The sequence below is a fragment of the Oryctolagus cuniculus genome, chromosome 6 (assembly GCF_964237555.1).
Source record: "Oryctolagus cuniculus chromosome 6, mOryCun1.1, whole genome shotgun sequence".
NCBI classification, from domain to species: Eukaryota; Metazoa; Chordata; class Mammalia; order Lagomorpha; family Leporidae; genus Oryctolagus; species Oryctolagus cuniculus.
The window spans coordinates 54,459,372-54,477,819 of NC_091437.1; the positions used below are offsets into that span (position 1 = coordinate 54,459,372).

The 18,448-nt window shown below is 38.8% G+C and overlaps 1 protein-coding gene and 1 pseudogene across 13 annotated transcripts in view; one reads left to right on the top strand and one right to left on the bottom strand.

The window, feature by feature from the left end:
• The window catches only part of TENM2 (teneurin transmembrane protein 2), a 1,294,348-nt gene that overhangs the window by 655,522 nt on the left and 620,378 nt on the right, over nt 1–18,448 (top strand). The window lies entirely within an intron of this gene.
• Nucleotides 16,107–16,276, bottom strand: LOC127490810 (U2 spliceosomal RNA; annotated as a pseudogene).

An 18,448-nucleotide genomic window follows, 5' to 3' on the forward strand; every position in this document is an offset into this window, starting at 1 on the left:
AGTTCTTGAAGCTAGGAGCCAGGAATTCAATCCTAGTCCCCTATGTGGGTGGCAGGGCTCCAGGTACTTGAGCCTTCACCCACTGTCTTCTAGGATATGCATTAGCAGGAAGTTGGGTTGGAGCAGAGGTGAGAGTCGAACTCAGGCACTCAGATAAGAAAGTGATATCTTGACTACACCAAATTCTTGCACCCTTTAAAAATTTAGTTTCTTTCGTTTTATCTGAAAGGTGGACAGATCTCCTTTTGAAGCACCTCCATGTTTTGGTTTATGCAGTTGCTAAGTTTTAGGGAGTGTGTGCATGTGTGTGTTGGTTATGTTAATGTGTTGTTGCTGTTGGCATTGGTTAAATGTGTGCATGAGTCAGGAGCATTCATTGTCATCTGTGGGTGCTTTAGTTGTGTGTATTGATGTATATATGTGTATGTGTGTGTGTATGGTTGGGTAAGGATCTTATTGGAGCAAATGGTTGTTTTGACTTTATTTCTTTTTGCTACCATTATAGTCAAATCAAGCCTCTCTCCTTTGGGAGATTTCAATAATTATTCAAGAGTTGGGTAGTTTTGTATTTTATTCACCAGTATGTGCCATATAACATATGTACTATTTCTGACGCTGCCAAAGACAGAAATCCTGATGTAACAAGTTACTCATCCACTTACAAACAGTGTTCGGAGTCCCAGATATTTTGACTTTCAGTTAGACTTCAAGATTTAAGAACTTTTCAAAACAAGAGTTGAATAACAAGAAAATTCATTGGAAATGGTGAAGTAGATTCAATAATCTGCTTACCAAAATGAAGCATTTGTCTGCAGATACATAATATAATAGAGACAACTATGAATTGGGTACTTTTCGCATTCACAATACATCCCATTTCATTAAGAAACTGTTCTCCTTCTTAACTAGGAACACACAGAGAGAGGGAGAGATAAAGGGAGACAGAGAGAGAGAGAAGAAAGAGATCTTCCAACCTCTGGTTCACTCCCCAGATGTCCGTAATGGCAAGCTCTGGGCCAGACTTAAACCAGGGGTCATCTTCCTCTGCTTTTCCAAGGCCATTAACAGGGATCTGGATAAGTTGAGCAGCTGGGACACAAGCTGGCACCTTATAGGATGCAGGCAACACAGGTGGTGATTTTACCCACTACACCACGATGGCGGCCCCTCATCCTTTTCTTAAATCACCTGGATCTGAGTTATTTGCTGATTTTTAGTGATTGATTCCTGAATGGATCACTTAGCTTATCAGTTCTTTGAATCTTTACTGGTAGCAAAACCATAGAATTTTCCTGGTGCCTTTTTCAGTGATTGTACGTTCAGACTTTTTGACACTCATCTTCATCAACTCCATGCCAGCCCTAGCCACTACTGTTGCCAGTCCTGTTTTTGAGAAGAGTTTGCAAAGCTAGGACTAAGATGATTTTGCACTCTTCCTATTACAGCTTCCTGTTATTACTGATAAATTTAATTCCATGCAGTAGTTGTGACTGTAAAAATACAAGACCATTTTCTTGTTAGAGTCTCCCCTGCTCTTCAGATTTATTTTTAGTCTGTATTTACCTTAATTGTTTTATTATCACATACCACCTCATGAGGCCATCCAAATGCTATTATTTATCTATTACTTATCTAATTTTTTAAAAAGATTTATTTGTTTATTTGAGAGGCAGAGTAACAGGCAGAGAAGGAGAGACAGAGAGGTCTTCCATCTGCTGTTTCACTCCCCAGATGGCCACAAAGGCCAGAGCAGGACCAGGCTAAAGCCAGGAGCTGGGAGCTTCCTCTGGGTCTCCCATGTGGGTGCAGGGGCCCAAACACTTAGACCATCCTCTACTGCCTTCTCAGGCCATGAGCAAGGAGCCGGATCGGAAGTGGAGCAGCCAGGACTCAAACCAGCGCCCATGTGGGATGCTGGTGCCACAGGTGGAGGCTAAACCTACTATGTTACAGCGCTGGCCTCATCTAATGTTTTTAGACTATACTTAACAGTAATGTTTATGAACTATGAAGTATTTACTGATGTTATGTGTGATAATTTTTATGTGTCTGTGTATCTTAGCTAAGGAGTAAACAAAAGTAGAAGTGAAAGCAACTGTAAGTTAGATAAATCTTCTCAGCTTTATAAGTTATCTATTGCTGTATAACAAATTACCCCACAATTTTATGGTTTAGAAGAGAAATAAACATTTAATGTTTAATGTGGGTCAGAGATTTGGCAGTGTGAGTTAATTGGCTATCTCTACCACAGTAAAAGTGAGTCACTTCATTCAACCCCTGTTAAAGGGAAGGGATATTAGGCTCTGCCTTTGAAAGGAAGGGGTTTTATTTTTTTAATCAGTATAAAGAGAACAGATTTCATGTATTTCATGAATTTAATTCTAAGTGAAAGGAAAGCATTTTAAAACTACCACATCATATTTTGGTAATTTTTAACTTTCCAAAATCTCTTGTATTTCACAATTTGAAATAGATTATCAGTACTTTTCTTTGCCCTTCTCAACATATGATCAGAAGGCCTGTGTGAAAGGCAGATTTCTTAAGCTCTACATAGTGGCTCGGGTTGGACAATATAGCAGGTTGTTCCTGCTGTGTGTTTCTGTCACAGCTCTCCAGATTAGTTCATCTATTTAATAAAACTAAAACCATTGATTGGCGCCATATGTTAAACAATTCCAGTCTTCCCTATTCATTTGGCTAAGTGGCTGTTCTTAAACACAAAGCAGAAACATGACAAGGGCACTGCTTATAAACTGAAGGTTTGCATGTGGCTCACCTGCAGTTTTTTGAAAAATCAACATTCCTGGGCACTCATCCAAATCTACATTGTAAGTTCTGGGGAATGGAGCCCTGAAAATTGGCATTTAAAAAAAAAATCTCTGGGATTTTAAGTCTCTGGAATCACTGTTACAGACAGTTAGAATAGTATCTTGGAGCCACTACCATACATAATCAAATCTGTTTACTGCCTAAAATCACTTGAAAAGAACAACATCAAGCCAAAGGAAAAGCGTTGCTAGTCTGATGATATCCAACTTTATTTTATGTTCAGAAAAAGCTCGGCCAGGGTTTCCAGGCACTTTCCTGATACCAGCCCCATGACTGAGGACTGTCTGCATCTGTAGCTGCATCCCCCAAGGCAGTAACACTAGGGGCCGCCACAGTGGTGAGGGCACTGGCCCAGAAATGCATTGTTCACGCTTTCCTGAGGACAATGACTCTCGTTCTGATTAGAGTTGTCCTCCTTTTTACCCAGAGGCTTTTCATGCAACCAGGGAGCATAACAATGACATGAGGGCTTGGAAAGGAAATGTCTGCATTGATTTTTATTTCATGAATTGGAGTCTCCATAAAAATGGCACAGACTTGTTTTACAGTGTCAATTTGTGGAATTGAGAGGAGGACTGTTATAACCCATCCATTTTCCCAAAGTTTAAACCACCCTAATGAATTAATCCATAGATAATGGATTGAATTCAGTGCAATTACCCTAGTAAGTAAGGCTTGTTAAAAAGAGATAAGGCAACACACTAAAGAAAACAGCAATTTCAGCTATTAACTAAATTTCATCTGAGCTCTGATAATTCAGTATATGAGTTTCCTTTGAAAAGAGAATATGGGATTCCATTATTATTATAGTGACCAGATGCTGGGATTTACCTGTTGATATATTAATGTAGAAAGAGATGATAATTCTGAAAACCATTTTCCTGACAACTTTGATTTACATGGGATATGTGTTTTACATATTCCGGTAAGTCTTTGTAAATATAAGACTTTGATTCACGAAGATGGACATGCATCCTTGTTCTAACTCTCTTATTTAAATCTTACTAGTTAGATTTAGAGGCAGCCACATTACTTTGAATAAACTACAAAAAGGAGAGTTTCTGTAGGTGTAATACAAATGATGATCACAGGATATGTTAGGTTTGTACAGAACCTTGATTTGAACAGCATTGTTCTAGATTTCACTCTTTGCATATCACATTTGTGTGCCCTGGCATTGGGAGCAGTCGAACTCACAGCCCTGGCCCTCAGGAGGCTGCACCAACCAAATTAGAAGCTGACTTTGGCAAAAAAAAAAAAAAAAAAGAAAAAAAGAAAAAAAAAAGCTGTCTGCACATTAATGTTTATTGCAGCTCAATTCACAATAGCTAAGACCTGGAACCAACCCAAATGCCCATCAACAGTAGACTGGATAAAGAAATTATGGGACATGTACTCTATAGAATACTATACAGCAGTCAAAAACAATGAAACCCGGTCATTTGCAACAAGATGGAGGAATCTGGAAAATATTATGCTGAGTGAATTAAGCCAGTCCCAAAGGGACAAATATCATATGTTCTCCTTGATCGGTGACAACTAACTGAGCACCAAAGAGGAAACCTGTTGAAGTGAAATGGACACTATGAGAAACAGTGACTTGATCAGCTCTTGTTCTAACTATTGATGTACAGTGTAGTACTTTATCCATTTTAGTATTTTTTTTTTGTTCTAGTACTATTGGTTGAACTCTGTAATTAACACACAATTATTCTTAGGTGTTTAAATTTTAACTGAAAAGAGATCCCTGTTAAACATAAGAGTGGGAATAAGAGAGGGAGGAGATGTACAATTTGGGACATGCTCAATCGGACTTGCCCCAAATGGTGGAGTTAGAAACGTGCCAGGGGATTCCAATACAATCCCATCAAGGTGGCATGTACCAATGCCATCTCACTAGTCCAAGTGATCAATTCCAGTTCACAGTTGATCACACTGATAGGTCTAAGAGTCAAAGGGATCACACAAACAAGACTAGTGTCTGCTAATACTAACTGATAGAATCAAAAAGGGAGAGAACGATCCAACATGAGAAACGGGATACACAGCAGACTCATAGAGTGACAGATGTCCTAAATAGCACTCTGGCCTCAGAATCAGCCCTTAAGGCATGTGGATCTGGCTGAAAAGCCCATGAGAGTATTTTAGGCATGGAAAGACAAGACACTCTGGGGAAAAAAAAAAAAAAAAGACCTAAATGGAAGATCTCTGTGAGTGAGATCCCAGTGGAAAGAACGGGGCCATCAAAGAAGGAGGTACCTTTCTCTGAAGGGAGGAGGGAACTTCCACTTTGACTAAGACCCTGTCTGAATAAGATTGAAGTCAGCGAACTCAAAAGGCTTCCGTAGCCTTGGAAACTCATGACTAGAGCCTAGGGTGATTACTGACACCATAAACAAGAATGTCAAATTGTTAAGTCAACAATAGGAGTCACTGTGTACTTACTCCTCATGTGGGATCTGTCCTTAATGTGTTGTCCAATGTGAAGTAATGCTATAACTAGTACTGAAACAGTATTTTACACTCTGTGTTTGTGTGTGGGTGCAAACTGATGAAATCTTTCCTTAATATATACTGAATTGATCTTCTGTATATAAAGATAATTGAAAATGAATCTTGATGTGAATGGAAGGGGAGAGGGAGCAGGAGATGGGAGGGGTGCGAGTGGGAGGGAAGTTATGGGGGGGAAAGCCATTGTAATCCATAAACTGTACTTTGGAAATTTATATTTACTAAATAAAAATTAAAAAAGAAGCTGACTTTAGTAGGTCATTAGCATTTACTGATCTCTTCTTCTTCCTCCTACCACCACACTCTGTCTTCATCCTTCTTTTTTTCTTTTTTTCCCCCCTTTTCGGACTGTTCCTAAGAGACCTTTCCTTCTTCATTTTGCATATTCCTGCAGAGTAGATGGTTTCCAAAGTTGTCGTCTTCAATTAATTACAGGTGTAACCCAAAGCCACTGCTTATCCTTGTAGGCCTTGTGTGATCTAGCTTTCCTTCCTCTTCCAACATTAGCTTACCTCTTGATGGTATGCCTCACAGGTTCCTTCTACATCAGAGATTTCTCTTACAATGACAGTCTTCTATTTCCTGAAACTATACTGTAAAATCCAATCAATACCTCCTACTTTCTAAAATATCCTTCTCTTCCTCTAATATTCACCAACTCCTTCCACCTCTGAGTTCCTTTTTATTGATTTATTTGAGAGGCAGAGTCACAGAGAGAGGAAGAGACTAAGAGAAAGGTCTTCCATCCACTGGTTCACTCCCTAAATGACCACAATGGCTGGGCCAGGCTCATCCAAAGCCAAGAGCCAGGAGCTTCTTCTGGGTCTCCAACACAGGTACAGGGGCCCATATACTTGGGCCATGCTCCACTGCTTTCCCAGGCCATTGCAGAGAGCTGGATCAGAAGAGGAGCACCCAGGACAAACTGGCATCTGAATGGGATGCCAGTGCCACAGGCAGAGGCTTAGCCAGCTGTGCCACAGCACCAACCTCCTCTGAGTTCCTTTGGCAGTAGGAGGCAGCTTGGAGAATGTAGGCCTTGGAAAGAGTTACTCTGAGTTCACATTCTGCCTGTAGTACTTGCTGGTTCTATGACCTTGAATAAATAACCTTCTGGCCTCCAATTCATTTGTAAACAGCAGATAATAATGCCTGCCTTTGGGGAACTTGGTGAGGAGGGTGGAGTTTAATGAGAATGGTAGAAACCTTTAGCACCCTTTTACTTGGCTAATGCTCTGCAGTTGACTGTATTCTAACACCCTGTGTTATTCAGTGACTTTTTAGCTGCATATTGCTTGCATTGTTTCCAAATATGTTAGCTGTCAGCTAGAAGAAGCTTTACCTTTGGATTTTCTGTAGCTGAATCAAGAATAGAGTTTTGTATAAAGTAATGATAATGGGAAATTATTATAATTTATTGAGTACTTACCATAAGTCAAGTACTCTGCTGTATTAACCTCCCAAGCAATGTATGAAGTAAATCCCATGATCATCACTATTTTCCACATTAGAAAAGTTGGATTTAGCTCTGGCTTTGTGACGTAGCTGGTGAAGCTGCTGCCTACAACACCAGCATTCCATAAGGGCACTGATTCATGTCCTAGCTGCTCTGCTTCTGGTCCAGCTCCCTACTGATGGCCTGGGAAAAGCAGAAGAATATAGCCCAAGTACTTGGGGTCCTGCCTCCTACATGGGAGACCTGGGAGAAGTTCCTGGCTGCTGATTTTGGCCTGGCCATTGTAGTCTTCTGGGGAGTGAACTAGTAGATGGCAGATCTCTCTCTCCCTGTTTTTCCCTCTCTGTAAGTCTGATTTTCAAATAAACAAAAAAATATTTTAACCCAAAAAAAGAAGGAAAAGTGGGTTTAGAGATTCAAGGTTTTGTAGCATATATATAATTGAGAGAATAAGATTTGAAGGAGGTCAAATTTTTTTGTTTTAAAATTTTGATTTTTCAAAGAGAGAAAGAATAGGGAGTGGGAGAGGAAGAGAAAGAAGACCTAGGTTCAAATCCTGGTTGACCACTTTTGAGATGTGGGACCTTGGGTGAACTTGCTATGATCTCTAAAAGCCTTAGTTATGTCATATATACATTGAAGTTATTAACCATGTTCATTCTTAGCTCTCTTCTGAAGATGAAATGCGATAACCCATATTTAACTAACTGCCTTGTTCTAAAGGCCCTATAATTGTTAACATTAACATTTAATTTTTAAGTCTGAAAAGATTATGCCCTGAAACCTTATGCACAATGCTTCATTGGTACATATTTTTCAATCGATTGTTTTCACATCACAGTCTCTCTAGACCAAAGTATTTTAAATGAATCATAGAAAATCCAGGACTAAGCAGGTACATGAATTGACTTCCCACTTGAATATCAGCCGGGATGGTGTTTTTCAGGCTCTGAATACTTTCCAGGCTCACTGATGGGGTGATAATAACATTCCATACTCACCTTTGCAGTGTCCAGTAAATACAAAGACTGATTTTCTCATTGTTACATGGAGAGTCAACTACATTAAGGCAATAGAGCTCTCTGGGATTTGGGGAAATATTGCACTTCTTGTGCCTTAGGCTGCCACCCAGGGTGTGTTATAATCACCCAGAAAGGCTCTGCTTGTTGAATCTTGTTGCAGTTCCATCTCTATGGAGAAAAAAAAAAAAGGGAGAAAGAGAAGTGGTGGGACTGTGCTGTTTGAAATCCAAGTACACTGCTTTGGGTGCTTCTGAGGGTCTAGGTGATAGGTGATGATTTCATTGTCCTTTAGTTTATAAAACACCTCCGATTAAAGCCTCCCACATCCCAACATTTTATTACTTAAAATGTAATAGCCATTTATAATATCTTTAAAGGCAAACTGGAACAGTATTCTGGGAATGTACCCCCTAAGAGTGTCACTACTCAGAGGGGAAATTAGTAGAGATACATGAAGCTCTATCTGTGAGTATCTTTACTGGGAAAGCCCCAGAGTGGGAAATTGTCACCTGAGGCAAAATTATAAAGAAGATTGATTTATTTTCAGTCCAGCTAGGAAAGTGCTCCCCAGTGTCTTCCTGTAGCCAACAGGGTTTTGGATCACTGGCGGAGTTTGCTCCTCTTTTGTAGTACTTGAGGCTATTTTATATTCATTTGTTCATTCAACAGCTATTTTTGCATGCCTCCCAATACTCTGTGCTTTGTGGCTGTTTGGGATTTAAAATAGATGAGATCTCTGAGCTTTTGTTTGCATTACTGTTGGAAGAGGGTCAGTAAGCTTACAAGGCAAATAAACACAATAAGTTTAGCTAATGTTTTGGGTTGTAAAGAAAAGACAATGAAGAATGGAATGGAAGATGACAAGGAAAGAAGTCTGTTTCCTCGAGGATGGTCATGGCAGAACTCACTGAGAGTGATGCTTGAGTCTCTCTTGAGTGTTGGAAAGATGTGAGCTATGGGAAGAGCAGGGTGATCCAGACAGGAAAAAGCTATGGAAAAGACCCTAAAATCAACCCTGCTGCCTATGTCCAGAGAGAAAGACACTGGACATGGCTAAAGAGTGGGGAATAAGAAGACATTATAGAATGATAGAGGTAGGGTCCAGTTTGTATACTGTCATCTAGTTGGAGGGAGTTTATTACCGCCCCTTTGAAGCCACAGATAGTAGCATTTACCATATTCCTGATATTCTTCCAACTAAATAAAGAATTCAACCAGTAGCAAGTAGAAAAACCACTGTACCTCAAGAGTGTAGACAAGGGCTATAAACAATCACCAAATCTCAAAATGTCAATGTGCTCATATACATTATAGTGATACCATTTATTTATTATCATGATTAACTTGTGAGGTATGTGTTATAAAACCCAATTTACAAATGGGGCAAGTATAAATTCAGGAATGAAGTGATTGCCAAGAGCTACTACTAAACAGCCAGACCTGGCAGCTGAACCCTGGCCCACCTGACTTTTAAGACCATGGATTTTTTCTATGTCTCTCTGTCCTAGCTAATTGTGGAATCATTGATACATTATTCATTCATAAGAAATGGCAGCAATGAGATTATAGCTCTCATGAGTTTTCACATTTTTAGTAAGAGGATGCCAGATTTGAGAAGAAAGAAAGAAATTTCTAAGAGCAAAGCTCAAAATGCTGATAAGGAAACTTTTTTTTTTATTTTGTAAAGAGCAGTGTAGCTGTCTTTTATTTTCTTCTCCCTCATCCCTGTTATCAGCCTTGATCAAGTTCCAATGAATTCACCTTCCCAGTATCTCTCCATCTCCTCTCTGTTCTCTGTGTTCATATCTACCACCCTGTCCACTTACCTTCAGCTGCCACCTGGGAGCTTGTTGAAACTGCAACTGTTATCCATACATCCACTTAGCCCTGCCAATCAGTTGTCCACTTTGCAACCAGATCCATCATTTTGAAGCAGAAACTGGGTCATGGTGGTTTAGCTTCTCAAGTCATTCGCGAGGGGCTTCTCATTTGTCTTTAAAATAGAAACCTAGTTGCTCAGCATATTGTAGGAGGCCTGGCCCCTCACTCTTCATCAGACTCACCTTAGTCTCTGAGCCACTGCCCCTGCCCCAGGGCTGTCTTCTTTTACTGCTAATAAGCCGTGCTTCTCCTTTTGACTCATCTCACCTTTCCTGAGAAATCACACCCTGTACCACACACCCATGGCCTTTGCCTTTTATTTTATCTTCCCTGTTTTAATTTTGCTTTGGACTCTAACTCCATTTCCTCAGAAAAGCCCTCCCTGATCCACAACCCCACCCACAGGCTACCTCAGAGCTATTATTATTATAGAACTGTGTTGTAAATATTTTGGCCTTTTCTTTTGAAACACAGATTGTGGGCTATAATTAAATTCTTGTGATTATTTTATTTTGTTTGATAGTGATCTTTCCCTTTTTATTTATATAAAAGGAACAAATTACATATATTTCATATGCACAAGTTTTAAGAGTATAATGATACTTTCTACCCACTCTTCCCTCCCTCCCTCATTCCTACCCTCGCTCCTCCTTTCTTATATTTTAATATTTATAATGACATTCATTCAATTTGCTTTATAATCACAAGCTTAACCCTCCACTAAATAACCAGCAAATGGAAAAACCACTGTTCCTCAAGAGTGTAGACAAGGGCTATAAATAATCATCAAATCTCAAAATGTCAATTTTGCTTACATGTATTACATTTTTTGTATTGTGTATGTTAGTTAACAGAAATAAGGAAAAACATATTTGTCTTTTTTGGCTTATTTCACTTAGCATAATGGTTTCCAGTGGCATCCATTTTGTTGCAACAGACAGAATTTCTCTCTTTTTTATGGCTGTGTAGTATTCCATCATGTATATCTGCAATTTCTTTAGTCATCAGTTGATGGACATATGGGTTGATTCCATATCTTAGCTATTGTGATGACTTTTATGCCCTTATCTTTTGATTCTGAGGGCTGTGGAGTCAGGAATTGGATCAGTATTGCTCAGTTTCTCCTGCCGCACCTGCCATAATGCCTGGCACATAGGGCGTATCCGACACATACTTGCTGACGATGGCAGTTTTATTCATTGCCCAGGGGAGGTGACTTAGAATGAGCCTAATTCTGTGATTTCATGCTTGCAGAAGTCAAGTGGGGGATTTTAAACAGCACCCAGCTTCTTGGTGCCTCAAGAGGCTTCCTTTTGAAGAGGATCTGCAATGGAAAGTCTCTACCCCTGGGCGTTACTAGTGCCACGAATAGTGACAACACCCATGGGGCAAGCTTCCTGGATCCAAACATGTAAGGCAAATTCTAAAGAATGAGGAAGTTCTTGGAGAAAAATGTTTGTGTTTGTGTGTGTGTGTGAATACCATGGCCTATTTTGAAATACATGAATACATATAAATGTAATAAAATGCCAAAATGACACTGGAGTAGAGAATCACAAAATCCACTCAGAACTACATACTAAATCAACATTCATACATATGCATGTCTGTAAGAAAGTCACTGCACCCATATTTAAATCAACTCAGTTTTTAAAAATCAGTCAATTATGAATCCTGAAGTACTTCAGCTTTTTTTTTTACCTTAAATCTTAAAGTGGTCTCTTCCCACCAGTATAGGTGACCAAATATCAAAAGTTAAATTTTCTTTCCTCTTCGATTGACTCTTTCAGTGTTGTTCTTTATTACATAATCTAGACTCACTTTCTGAGCAAGGATTCTAGATTGTGTAATAAAGAACAACTCTGAAAGAGCCAATCGAAGAGGAAAGGAAATTTAACTTTTAGTATTTTGAGGTTAAGGTATTGAAGATACAGCTCTGGGGCGCCGGATTCTGTCCCAGTTGCCCCTCTTCCAGGCCAGCTCTCTGCTGTGGTCAGGGAGTGCAGTGGAGGATGGCCCAAGTCCTTGGGCCCTGCACCCCATGGGAGACCAGGATAAGTACCTGGCTCCTGCCTTCGGATCAGCGCGGTGTGCTGGCTGCAGCACGCCGGCTGCGGCGGCCATTGGAGGGTGAACCAACGGCAAAGGAAGACCTTTCTCTCTGTCTCTCTCTCTCTCACTGTCCACTCTGCCTGTCAAAAAAAAAAAAAAAAGAAAAGAAAAGAAAAGAAAAGAAAAGAAAAGAAAATACAGCTCTATGCAAATGTTTGGAAAGCAGTGGAACAAGTTAGAAGTAGGAGTGAAATATTTGGGATCTAGGATTATGTACCAAACCTAGGCATGGAAATGCAGAACTTGAGTAGTTCTGTAGGTATTCTGGAGGTGTATTGGTTTTTCAGATGAGGCCATTCTGCTGAAGGATTTTCACTCCTTTCAGGCTGGTAAGATACATTTGTCAACATTTACAAGTTCAGAAAGTTTCAAGAAGAAAAATAAGTTTAGGGTTGCAATAGTTGACGTATGCTTCTAGAAAAAAACTAAAATCTTGACTTAGTCCTTGAAAAATGAGTGGGATTTGGAAAGTTCTTAAAAGACATTTAGGGATAATTGGAGCAAACCAGCTAAAATATTCTTGAACATACATGGCAAATGCTGGCTTTATCCCCAGTACCTCATTTCATCAGTTAGTGTTTCATTTGAAGCAGTGAAACTGTTAGCTTTGAGGAATCTTTCTAGAATTGAATTGGTGGCGCCAAGTGACCTAACCATTGTAGGGATTAGCTGGGCTCCTGGAAATCTCATTCTAACATAACCGTACTCCTTGCTTCTTTCTTCTCTTCCTCCCCTACTTTCTCTTCTTTTTTCCTTCCAGCTTGACACAAATATTAATTAATTATGTTATATGACCCAGGTACTGTTCTGTCCTATATGTGCAATTTTACAAAAGAGAAATTTGATTAGTGTATGCAAAACCATGTCTGGAAATCTATCTTAAAAAATATGGCAGAGCATTTTGCAGTCCCTGAGTGAAGGGCAGTATTTTTTATTACCAGTAGCAAATTTGCTTTGGTTCATTGATTCAGTCTCAAGAGAGAAATTTCCTTGTGTTATCAGGAATAGCTGGGCGTTTCCTGAGTAACTGGTTTGTTTCCATATTATGAATGTCATGGGTGTTGTAACTGCATCTGTTTCCTGTTGAAGTTGGTGGGTGGAAAACTTAGGCTTGGAAGTAAATTTGGGGCTCAGATGCCCTGAATCATAAACTGCTGGATAGAGATGTGGGATTCAAATGAACTCAATAAGTCACTCTGATGATCCAGTGAGTTGAAAACCATGACTTCTGTTCTGTGTTTATGGCACTTAGACTTATTAATGAATATTGGGAGCTTGATTGCATCCCAGGAAGTCCCTGGAAGTATGTACAGATGATGACTGTTACAAGTAGCAAATTCTACTGATACTTAGCATGGGCTACACTTAAATATTAAACTTAAATATTAAAATTCCGTAAAGCGGTCGGCGCCGTGGCTCACTTGGCTAATCCTCTGCCTGTGGTGCCAGCACCCTGGGTTCTAGTCCTGGTTGGGGCACTGGATTCTGTCCGGGTTGCTCCTCTTCCAGTCCAGCTCTCTGCTGTGGCCCGGGAGTGCAGTGGAGGATGGCCCAAGTCCTTGGGCCCTGCACCTGCATGGGAGACCAGGAGGAAGCACCTGGCTCCTGGCTTCGGATCGGCTGGCGGTGGCAGCCATTTGAGGGGTGAACCAACGGAAAAAGGAAGACCTTTCTCTCTGTCTCTCTCTCTCACTGTCTACCCTGCCTGCCAAAAAAAAAAAAAAAAAAAAAATCCATAAAGTTAGAAAAAAATGTCTAGAAAGGGAATTCTCTCTTTGAAATTTTACCAGAGTTGGGATTAATTAGTCAGGCTAGCATATAAACAAGTATATAGAAGGAGCTGTAAGGGAAGAATTTTACTGGGTTTTTAATGGAGACTTAAAAAAGGTTAAATGACTTGGTCAGGGCTATCCAGTAGCTTCCATGTGGAAATCAGCACCAGTGCTGGAACCCACAATTTTTGATTCATAGTCTAGTGTTCTCTCTGCAGTACCAGCTTCCTAAAGAAAATTGATAGCTCTGTAAATAAAGTTCTTTTCCCATGTACTTAAGTTTAAGCAATCCCACCTGAATCCCCTAAGTTCCCTCAACTTACTCAGCCAGGGAGGAACTGTTAAACAAACCTTCCGTATATTAAAAGCCTCCCTAAAGCATTCATTTGTCCTCAAAAGATTTTTTTTGGCTGCAATCATAAAGATGAGTGCCAAAAAGAGATTTTTATGAACATCACTAAAATTTTTATGAACATCACTAAAAAATGTGGGCAGTGATTTTAGTTGATGGGTCCATGGTTAAATTTTTGGCCAATCACAATGTTATGGGATACTGACATATTGAATTCCCAATTGGGAAACCCTATTCTTTTAAATATTAACATTGCTGTTACATAGAGCAGTGTTTCTCAAATGTAGTATAGGAAGGCACTACTGAACTTCTTTTTACTTATTTCATATATTTGTGAAATGTGTACATACATTTTACACCATATGCAATAATAACACATGTAATATAGAATATAATTTATAATTAGGTATACATATAATGTAGGTTTGTGGTTTCTTTGAAAACAGATATGAACATATATGACTATGAATTTAAGGCCAATAATAGAGTTCTGAAAACTAGTTTTTATAGTGTTTCTACCCAAGACCACTGAAAGAAACAGAACACTACTGAAGATTCTTTCCTTATTCCCATCCTCTCTCTGTTTTTTTTTTCTTCAAAATGTTCTCTATATCAATCTCAGAGAAGCAACACTGTGAATTTGAACCAATCACCAATCACAGTAGTGGAAATTTGAACCATTAGCCATACTCAACAGCCATATCAGCACTTTATCTCAAAATATTCTCTGAGATATCATCCAGATTTCCCTCAGTATATTAGTTCTTTTTTTTTTTTTTTTGACAGAAAGAGTTAGAGAGAGAGAGAGAGAGAGAGACAGAGAGAAAGGTCTTCCTTCCATTGGTTCACCCCCAAAATGGTCGCTATGGCCAGCGTGCTGCGCTGATCCGAAGCCAGGAGCCAGGTGCTTCCTCCTGGTCTCCCATGCAGGTGCAGGGCCCAAGCACCTGGGCCACAGCGGAGAGCTGGACTTCAAGAGGAGCAACCGGGGCAGAATCCAGCACCCCGACCGTGACTAGAACCCAGGGTGCCGGTGCCACAGGTGGAGGATTAGCCAAGTGAGCCCCGGCGCCGGCCTTATTAGTTATGATATGGCCTTTTTTTTTTTTAATGAACACACATTTCAATTTATATGCTTGTCAAGAAATATATAAAGAAGAGGGGTTTTTTTGTTCATGGACCAGTTATTTTAATGTATCTTTCAATCTATGTTTTTAAAAGTCTATTTAATTTTAAAATGTTTAATTCACCTCACAAGAGGATTTCCACATATTTAAAAGCTTTTTGTCTGTAAATAAATAAATAAATCTTTTGGCTGATTATGGAAAAGTCTGAGTATACAATAATTAGATTTAAGAGGATTCTTTTGGAGATGCAATTTAAAAATTCTAAATGCATGATACACACTTCTGTGAAAAGCATAATAATCACCTATACAATTAGCTAAATGATTCTCTTGAGTTCAAGATTGTAAATTGGTGAGTGGCTATCTGCATTAATCAGATAATTTTCGTGTTTTACTTCAGGATGTAGACTTTTAAAAATATTGCTTTGAGAGTTTTTATTTTTTTAAATAATAGCTCATTGAAATGGAAGGGGAAAAGTTGATTTAATCCATGCTTCAGTGGCTTAATATTTGTCTGATTTTTGAAGGATTTAGTATTGCTCCTCAGGGAACCATGGAGGAGAGGGAAAAACCTATCCAGAAGCTTCTTGGATTAGCTAGTTCATTCATTTATTCATTCATTTATTTCCTTATTGAATACTTATTTTGCACAATAGTCATGTATATGAGTTGTGGACTCATGCATAAAAGTTGTGTCTACTGACTTCTAGACAATGAACTGAGATGATACAGTGATTTAATATATAAAAAGAATCTTTATAGCATTGTGTTTATTAATCATTACTTTTAGTTTGTTTGTAGTAACCATCATGTTACATATAATAGCAAAATAGTCACATTTTCTTTAACTGTTGGAAGCATTATACTAGGGCTTGATGCTTTCAGCTACCCTACAAGGTTGGTCTGTGGCACAATGCAGGAGCTAAGAGACAGGATTCAGAAGCCAAAATGGGTCCAATATGTGACTCAGTCTACCTAAAATCTGATTGACTCAAAACAGAATATTTGATCTCTGATTGCTTCTCTTGGTCAAAGGCAAAAAGGTGAGAATAAAATCACTTACATAGTAGCACTATTATGAAGATTAAATTAGTTGGTAGTATGCAAAGACTTTGAGCACTACCTAACACAGAGTAAGATCTCCATAAGTGTTCCCTATCACTAGGATTGCTACTGTTCCTACACTTGATCTTAGCCAAAAGGCCGAGAAGCGATGCTACTGTTCCTATTTGTACTGAAATTGACAATATATTAATTTTCAAAATTGATTTTTTTTTGCATTTGACTTTGCCAGGGATGCAGTGAGACAAGCTTCTTTCATAGAATAAGATGTTGATTTTTGTCGAGGAAGGTGGGGAAGTATTTTCACTCAAGTAAGGAAGGGCATCCCATGAAGGAGGAATGAAACGGACATAGGCACGGTTATATGATGGTCCAGAGTAAGTATTGGGGAAACATAAGAGCAATTGGAAAGGCTTAAATGCAGGATATATGGCAACGAGAATAAAAAGTCTAAAGTATAAAATACTATGTTTTGATCTGTGTGGACAGAGCAGTATGTGTGCTTGTATGCATGCATACTAGCAAATTCATTGACTGTGGTAACCCTTTGTCTCTAAGATACTGTTCCCTTTATTTAATTCTCCCCATCAGATAATCTTAGCACTATCAAAAGCTGGTCTGAAAAGGGACCTTACAAACAAAGGACATAGCTTGGGCACAAATCATCACTTCATTTATGTCAACAGCACCTTAAGGCAGAACAGCAGTCATCATTTAAACAGACCAAAAATTAGAGTGGGATCAAAATTACTGGCCTAAGCACATTATTAATTTTCTGATTGATGGTTGATAAGAAAAAAAAAAACTATCAGGCAAAGCTTCAGTTGTCTTTTAGAGACCCAGTACATTTCTTCTAATTTATAAAGTGTAATAAATGAATCACCAAGAGGAATTGGTTGTCAACTCTAAGATAGAGTGTGAAGGATGAAGCACTCCTGTCTTCTCCTGATGTCAGTTGATCTATTAAATTAACAAGCATATAGATAGATTATTTAAAGATCAATTTAGCCAAGAATTGCTTTCAAATGAATACATCAGGCATCAAGCCTGTTTTCTGAGATCGTTTTGTAATTGGAATACATATTACACACCACGTCTCATCACAGGGCTTCAGCAGTTTCAATCAGGAGACTTGCTCTTTCTGCAAAGTGTGTGAAAATCAAAAATGAGCAGATCCACTTCATTATGTATAATGAGGAGATCTGTAGTTACTTTGTAAGTAATCGCTGAAAAGAATTGCTAGAAAAATGTTCCCTGCTTACATTACTGGCACTAGGCTAACACTTCTCTCTCAGAAAATCTTTTCAGCATGAAAGTTTTGGAATTAAGTTCCTAATAAACTTAGAAAGTCCAACAGCTGTGAGTAATTATGATACAAGCATATCAATCCATGTGCAAACAGATTTATTCCGTAAGCTCCAATCCTCTTGCTAACCCTTCACTGCAATAATTAAGCACACTCTAATGAGTTTGTTAGCAATTTCCATATGATTTTCCCCCTAATTATTATTTGAGTTGCCCGTGTTTATAATACTTAGTAATATCCTTAAAGTATCAATGGTGAGGACACAGTTTTGGCTGGCATATTAATTTGTATTTTCTCATTCACATGCTAAATAAACTAGGGGAAAACATTTATTTAAAGGTCAGAATGTTTGAAATTGGTTGCTATTTGTGAGTGGGCTCTTTTTATATACTTACTCGGTGCCAATGGAAACAGTGAGTCGACTTAGTTTGAATCAAGTCAGGTCTTTCCTTCCAAGCTGTTATCATGCCATTCAAGATCCTGGCTCTGCCTACCACTCTGACTTTGTCACTTGCTGCTTCTTACTCAGCTGGATCCCGAATACTGATCATCTTCTGTTTTGTTAAAAATAACAACCAACCTGGTTTACAATGTTGGGTTTATGTACTTTCTGCAGCTCCTAGTCACTCTATGTTGATAGCTCACTTTTGTCAACCGGAGTTTCCCTCAGACATCACCTTCCGTGAGGGAAGCCTTGACTTTTAACTATTATAGTACTTTGGTCAGACATTCTCTATCATCTCACCATGCTTTATTTATTAAAGACACACTCATCACTTTATTAAATTAGCTGGTTGGTTTATTTACTCTTCTATACTTAGACTCTCAGCTTCATGATATGAAAAAATGTTACGTGATTCATCTCACCCATCTCTTTAACTTCAGGACCTAAAATAGTGCCCAGTATGTGATAAATCTATACTGATTACTAAACAAATAAGCTGGAATGCAAAACAGCTATCTGGTCTACCCCTTATTTTATAGAAGAGTTTGTTTAAATCCATACTTTGTCACCAAAA